The following is an 8,313-nucleotide window of genomic DNA, read 5'->3' as shown; positions in this document are numbered from 1 at the left end:
CTAAACTCCGGCAGCTCCTTCCCGATCGCTCCGTGCCGTGCGGAAACTTGTTCCTGTGTTAAATTACCGTGGTGTAGTGTTGTGCGTGATCGGCTCGTAGCCGCGTGCGCTGGTGAAATATATGGAGGACAGGTGGGAGGTAAAGAAGCCCTTCTATAGGCATCATCGTGATGTTTCCTCCAAGTGTAATAATCAGGAACCTGACCGTATTCCTGATAACACGGTGGGGGTGGGTTGGCAGTGCTAGTGAAGTGAAGTGTAGGTGCCCTAGAGTTACTGGTTGACGGATAAGTACCGCAGCGATCCGTTGCAGCCAGCCATTGTTCTGCCTTCGACTGTAAAGCGTCATGGCTAGCTCCCGCGTCCACCTCCTCTTCGAGCTCCATTAATTTCAGCTCTAACTCCCTTAACTCCCCTTGCCTCGCTTCTACCAACCCTCTCATACTTAACAACTCCGCGCGTCGAGTTGCCGATCCACTCGGGGAGATGGTGCTATGTTCCGCCGTGCCTCTTCTGGTGGTTGAATCCTCAATCAGAACAGGCGAACCCAAGGATACCGCGTTGCGATCTTCCATTGGATTTCTCAGCGGAGACCGCAACAGTTGCTCGTCCCGATGACCACTTATCGGTGTGTGTCTATCCGATGACCCTCCGGCGACATTGGGCGATGACTCGTGCATAGAGACGTCTACGCGTCCTCTTGATGTACCGGCTGCCTGGTCTTCCAGCTGCTTCCTGGACGAAGGGTTGGACATTTTCACTTATCACTCGCGCGCGTTTAATGAACGATTATCGATTACCGCGTACCGAATACGACAATTAATTTTGGCTTGTTACGTATCGACGTAAACTAGAAAAAGAAACTATTTTAGGTTGCAACTTTGATTTATTTGCAACAAAATTAAGCAATCCTTCTATTGCGGAACCACCGAATAATGGCGCGATTATTTTCCCTTACTCCTATATATAGCTTTCTTGGCCCTACGATCCGCCATCCCTGCATATCGCTCGTTGACCTTACGGAGTATTTTCGAGTATTTAATCGGCTACGTAAACAACGCATTGTTTACTTTCTTCCCTTAGTCGGATTATTCGTGCGCGATCAGTGTTGTCACTTTTGTTTGTAACATTCTCTCCCGCAGTGTGACGCTATCTCTAGCAGCGTCTCACTCAAATTACAACACTGACAGCTCAAACCATGTGTTCGTGTTATTGTTTCTAAGATTCCTCACTGGTAAGTACCTCCTTTGAAGCTATATCTAAAACTGCTAATTTTGTTGCAGGTCTCTTATAAGTGCTGTTTTGAGTCGTTACTACCGCCTGTCTAACCTGTCCATCTTTAGCACGCAACACCGATAAAATACGTCCCTTTGGCCAACAGTTGCGGGGCAAACGGTTATCCACGACAATCACCACATCCCCTTCTTGAATGGGCCGCGCTGGTTTAAACCACTTTGTTCGTCTCGCTAAAGTGGGTAAGTATTCTGCAACCCACCTCTTCCAGAATACGTCCGCGATATGTTGCGATATTTTCCATGTCGATTTCACTGCATCCGCCTCGTCGCAGCACATCGTGGGAGGTTTGCTACCGTCCGAACTTCCCAATAATATGTGATTTGGCGTCAGGGGTGTTGAAAACTCATCGTCGATAGGAACATATGTTAGCGGTCTGGAGTTGATGACGAGTTCTATCTCAGTCAGAGCGGTTTCAAGTATCTCGTCCGTCGGGCGCCGGGGAAGGTTGAGTTGTCCAAGTATTTTCTTTACTGAACGAACTAGGCGCTCCCAACAGCCTCCAAAGTGCGGTGCCCCTGGTGGATTAAACGTCCACTTCATCTCCGGACCGCAAAATTCCGTCATCAGAGCTTCGTGGTCAATCTCCGCAACCGCTTCCATCAACTCCCGTGCTGCTCCTACAAAGTTGGTACCACAGTCACTGATGACCTCACGTGGCATTCCACGTCTGGCGATGAATCGTCTTATGGCAGCAATGCAGGATCCTTTCGTGAGTGTGTGCGCAATCTCCAAATGCACGGCCCTGACAGTGAGACACGTGAAAATAACTCCCCATCGTTTCTCTACGCGCCTTCCGACCGTAACGAGGATGGGACCGAAGTAGTCGATCCCAGTGTGTGTGAATGTTCGTTGACCCATCGCGACTCTGGGATCCGGAAGGTTGCTCATCATCGGGGGGCTGGGTGCCGCTTCACGTATTCTGCATCGTTGGCAGGCTCTGCGTATACGCTGGTAGGTTTTTAGTAATCGTGGGATCCAGTATCTGCTTCTGATGTCACTGATGACTGTCATGTGATTACCGTGTCTGAAACGTTCGTGGACATCGTTGGTTAGTAGTGCTGTACCATGGTGGTTGGGAGGGAGTATTATAGGTCGTCTCATTTCTGGGCTTACTGCGTTGCACTCGGCTAAGCGTCCGCTCATCAACATAACTCCACAACCGTCTAGAACAGGAGATAGTTTATATATCGGACTATCCCTTTTAACACCTGTCCCACCCGTGTTGCTTTCAGTTTGGCGTCTCAGATACTGAACCTCGGTAGGGTAGGCTTCTAACTGCATCCTCCGGAATAATACTCGTTCGGCCTCCGCCAGTTCTAGTTGCGTCAGGGGACCTTGCTGGATTGATTCTTTTCGGCTACGGCGTCGACTATTAGTAGTGAAGCGAATGACGTATGCTACGGTCCGTAGCAATCTCTTCCACTTACTGAATCGCTCAAACTCGACGAAGGTTCCTGGTTCACTATTCTGTATTGCGCAATGGTGTAACAGGTTAACTCGAAGTTCTTCTGTGATGTTTTTTATGGGTCTCTCGGTTGCAGGCCATTCGCTTTCTGGTTGCCATAGAAATAATGGTCCCTTGAACCAGCGGCTATCAGGAGATAATTCTGGCGTCTTAGTCCACTTGGTGCCGTCGTCGGCTACGTTGAGCTTGGTAGGAATCCAACACCACTGGCTGCCGTCAGTTGTTTCTAGTAGTTCTCCGATCCGAAAGGCGACGAATTGGTGGTAGCGACGGTGGTCAGAGTTCAGCCAGCTAATTACGTTTCTAGAGTCAGTCCAGTACAAAGAACGTTGAAAATTCAGACGGTGTGATCGGCGGATTGCCTCTGCCAAACGCGCACCGAGCTCCGCAGCCTGCAGCTCCAGCCTGGGAATTGATAAGAATTTTAGCGGTGCGACTCTAGTTTTGGACCCTACGAGGGCACACTCCACCAAACCATCTTCTTCAAACCTGAGGTATGCCACGGCAGCCATACCATACTCGCTTGCATCGCAGAACACGTGAAGTTCAACCTTAGCTTTATCTGAAGACAACTGACGATAGCATCTAGGAACTTTCACTCTTGGGATATTTCGAAGTACTTTAATCTATGTAAACCATTTCTCAGCTAGATGACCGTCTATTTTCTGATCCCAGCTTAAACCGCTCCGCCAAATCTCTTGTAGGAGCATTTTCAGGAACATTAAGAACTGCCCTATAAGTCCTATCGGGTCGTAGACGCTCATTAACGTCCTCAAAACAAGACGTTTCGTAGGTAGTTGATCTCCCCATAGCAAACTCTCGTCGTACTTCAAAGATAGCCGGAATGAAAAGCTATCAGACAAGGTATCCCACCACATACCAAGTACTTTCTCTGTGTTGAATACACTATCTATAGTCATATTTTTTTCCATTTTAGGATCACTCTGCAGACGTGCCAAAACTCGCGACGAATTGGAGATAAAATTTCGGATTTCGAATCCTCCCTGTGAGTGTATGCTGCGTACCTGTTCTGTTAGGATAATCGCTTCCTCTTCTGTTTCGACGCTAAACAGCATGTCGTCAACATAATGTTCATTCTTCACACACTGTACTGCTCGCGGATACTCGGACTCAAAGCGTTCCGCGTTGCGGTTCTTTACGTATTGAGCCGTGCTCGGTGAGCAGACCGCTCCGAAGGTCATTACGGTAACCACGTATGCAACAGGTTCACTGCTAGTTGCATCTCCTTCCCACAGAATCATCTGACTTCTTTGATCAGATTGCTTAATCATAATCTGATGAAACATCTCTCTTATGTCACCAACTACCGCTACCGTTACAACACTGCCAGGAGATTTGTCGCGAGATCCGGTCCGGTAAGTAAGACGCTATTAAGACTGATTCCGTTGACGGTTGCTGCGGCATCATCGAAGACTAAACGCACTTTACCCGGTTTATTCGCATTTGTCACAGGAAAGACAGTCCCTTGGATGTCTCTCAGCTGCTTCGGTTGGTGTAAGTCGTCGGATATAGCCTTTCGTTTCATATCCCCACATCAAATCTCGAACCGCGGAATCGAGAACAGGATCCTGCTGCATGCGTCTTTTCAAGCAATTGTATCGTTTCAAAGCCATAGCTTTGTTGCAAGGAACGCGGATGTTTTCATTTTTCCATAGCAATCCAGTTTCAAAACGATTGTTTTGAAATGACGTATCTCTTTCCAGAACTGTTAGCGCCTGCTCGTCTTCTTTAGAGCGCCAAGTTTTAGCCGGTTTTGAAATTGCGATGGTGTCTAAGGAAAAAAACCTTTTTAGTTCAGCATTCAGCAGTTCTTCACTGATTCCATCACATAAGCATACATGAAAGTTGCTGTAGGTTGCCCCTGGAACGTTCTCGGCTACCGGACATGGACCGTAGATGATCCAGCCTAGTTTCGTCTTCGACGCGATGGGTTCATCACGTTTTCTTTCTGCACTCTTCACCGTTTTGGTTACACTACAATTATCCACTCCTATCAGAATTCGTGGTTGTGCAGAACTATACGACTCTATCGGTAGGCCCTGTAGGTACGGGTACTGTGCAATCAGCTGCTTCAACTCGACCGTTTGGATTGGTAGAGCAAGGTCCTTAACCGTGCGTACATTTAGTAACATTGATGTGTTTTTTACGTTTCTTGCAGAGATGGCCAGGTTTAGCTTGACGGAGTCTTGTTCTAGTCGCGTAATTCCACCGGTCCACTGTAGACACAGTGGAGCCGGAGTACCTCCCACACCCAACTCTTCCAGTAGAGAACAGTCCATAAAGGATGAGGAAGAGCCGTCATCTATGAAAGCGTACGTATTAATAGGGCCACGTGGGCCGTGTATGGTAACAGGTACGTATTTCAACAGCACTCGCTCCTGTGTGCCCGAGTGTGTGCCGCTAGTAACTGTGACAGTTTCGCGTTGAACGGGATGTTGCATTGTGTGAGTGTTCCAGTATGTCGTTTTAGGTGCATATGTCCGGGCTGGTTCTGTTTGGGAAGTGGTCGGGGCGCGTACTGATTTCGTTGCTGAGGCGGATGCGGTCCCTGTGTTCGATTGTCTCGAGTAGGAAGCCGTCTTTCGGAACGTTCTCCATGCGCATTAGGCTCGCGGCGCGGCGGTTCAACGAGAGCCTCGCTAGCATCTTGCGCTAGTTGGCTTATCCAAACGCCGAACTCTGTTAGGGTTACCCTATGTAGCTGTCGTCGATGGCGGACCCATTCCATCGCATAATGCGAGGGTAACTTACCCATGAACTCCCGAAGTAATGATACGTTACATGAATGCTCCGGAAGTTTAAGTGCCACTATTGTCGCGCAAAGATTCCGTACTGCCAGACCAAAGGTAGCGAGTGAACGTAAGCAACCCGGCTCAGGGGACGGCATCTTCCTAATGGAATCAATCGTTGCCTCGACAATAATCTCTGGACGGCCGAACTGATCTTGGAGCGTCTTCATCACTTCAACCAAACCATCAGGCAACAACAACAAATGCCCAACTGCCTCCTTGGCTTCACCTTTCAACGCCCGCTGTAGCCGCAATATGTTTTCGTCTTCCGAAAACCCACACACTGCGGTCGACCGCTCGTACATACGTATAAACAGCGGCCACTCCTTCACTGTACCACTAAACTCCGGCAGCTCCTTCCCGATCGCTCCGTGCCGTGCGGAAACTTGTTCCTGTGTTAAATTACCGTGGTGTAGTGTTGTGCGTGATCGGCTCGTAGCCGCGTGCGCTGGTGAAATATATGGAGGACAGGTGGGAGGTAAAGAAGCCCTTCTATAGGCATCATCGTGATGTTTCCTCCAAGTGTAATAATCAGGAACCTGACCGTATTCCTGATAACACGGTGGGGGTGGGTTGGCAGTGCTAGTGAAGTGAAGTGTAGGTGCCCTAGAGTTACTGGTTGGCGGATAAGTACCGCAGCGATCCGTTGCAGCCAGCCATTGTTCTGCCTTCGACTGTAAAGCGTCATGGCTAGCTCCCGCGTCCACCTCCTCTTCGAGCTCCATTAATTTCAGCTCTAACTCCCTTAACTCCCCTTGCCTCGGTTCTACCAACCCTCTCATACTTAACAACTCCGCGCGTCGAGTTGCCGATCCACTCGGGGAGATGGTGCTATGTTCCGCCGTGCCTCTTCTGGTGGTTGAATCCTCAATCAGAACAGGCGAACCCAAGGATACCGCGTTGCGATCTTCCATTGGATTTCTCAGCGGAAACCGCAACAGTTGCTCGTCCCGATGACCACTTATCGGTGTGTGTCTGTCCGATGACCCTCCGGCGACATTGGGCGATGACTCGTGCATAGAGACGTCTACGCGTCCTCTTGATGTACCGGCTGCCTGGTCTTCCAGCTGCTTCCTGGACGAAGGGTTGGACATTTTCACTTATCACTCGCGCGCGTTTAATGAACGATTATCGATTACCGCGTACCGAATACGACAATTAATTTTGGCTTGTTACGTATCGACGTAAACTAGAAAAAGAAACTATTTTAGGTTGCAACTTTGATTTATTTGCAACAAAATTAAGCAATCCTTCTATTGCGGAACCACCGAATAATGGCGCGATTATTTTCCCTTACTCCTATATATAGCTTTCTTGGCCCTACCCTATCTCATAATATGACCCGGGGGAACTGCCCCCCCAGGGTCCACGACCCCCATCTTAAGTACTTATCCTATCCGTATGTCCTTTTTATTCCTTTGTCCAAGATTCGTGCGGTTGTAGTAATATCGGTGTGTCCTTGATGTTGTATGTATGTGTGTAACTGCCTTTTCAAATTAAATTGAATAGCTGTTCACTTGTCAACGTTTCACAGACGAATCGGAGTATTTAATCGGCTACGTAAACAACGCATTGTTTACTTTCTTCCCTTAGTCGGATTATTCGTGCGCGATCAGTGTTGTCACTTTTGTTTGTAACATTCTCTCCCGCAGTGTGACGCTATCTCTAGCAGCGTCTCACTCAAATTACAACACTGACAGCTCAAACCATGTGTTCGTGTTATTGTTTCTAAGATTCCTCACTGGTAAGTACCTCCTTTGAAGCTATATCTAAAACTGATAATTTTGTTGCAGGTCTCTTATAAGTGCCGTTTTGCGTCGTTACTACCGCCTGTCTAACCTGTCCATCTTTAGCACGCAACACCGATAAAATACGTCCCTTTGGCCAACAGTTGCGGGGCAAACGGTTATCCACGACAATCACCACATCCCCTTCTTGAATGGGCCGCGCTGGTTTAAACCACTTTGTTCGTCTCGCTAAAGTGGGTAAGTATTCTGCAACCCACCTCTTCCAGAATACGTCCGCGATATGTTGCGATATTTTCCATGTCGATTTCACTGCATCCGCCTCGTCGCAGCACATCGTGGGAGGTTTGCTACCGTCCGAACTTCCCAATAATATGTGATTTGGCGTCAGGGGTGTTGAAAACTCATCGTCGATAGGAACATATGTTAGCGGTCTGGAGTTGATGACGAGTTCTATCTCAGTCAGAGCGGTTTCAAGCATCTCGTCCGTCGGGCGCCGGGGAAGGTTGAGTTGTCCAAGTATTTTCTTTACTGAACGAACTAGGCGCTCCCAACAGCCTCCAAAGTGCGGTGCCCCTGGTGGATTAAACGTCCACTTCATCTCCGGACCGCAAAATTCCGTCATCAGAGCTTCGTGGTCAATCTCCGCAACCGCTTCCATCAACTCCCGTGCTGCTCCTACAAAGTTGGTACCACAGTCACTGATGACCTCACGTGGCATTCCACGTCTGGCGATGAATCGTCTTATGGCAGCAATGCAGGATCCTTTCGTGAGTGTGTGCGCAATCTCCAAATGCACGGCCCTGACAGTGAGACACGTGAAAATAACTCCCCATCGTTTCTCTACGCGCCTTCCGACCGTAACGAGGATGGGACCGAAGTAGTCGATCCCTGTGTGTGTGAATGTTCGTTGACCCATCGCGACTCTGGGATCCGGAAGGTTGCTCATAATCGGGGGGCTGGGTGCCGCTTCACGTATTCTGCATCGTTGGCAGGC

Source organism: Anopheles moucheti, unplaced genomic scaffold, assembly GCF_943734755.1.
Source record: "Anopheles moucheti unplaced genomic scaffold, idAnoMoucSN_F20_07 putative_Y_12, whole genome shotgun sequence".
NCBI classification, from domain to species: Eukaryota; Metazoa; Arthropoda; class Insecta; order Diptera; family Culicidae; genus Anopheles; species Anopheles moucheti.
The sequence above is the reverse complement of the archived record's forward strand: the minus strand, read 5'-3'. Positions refer to the sequence as shown.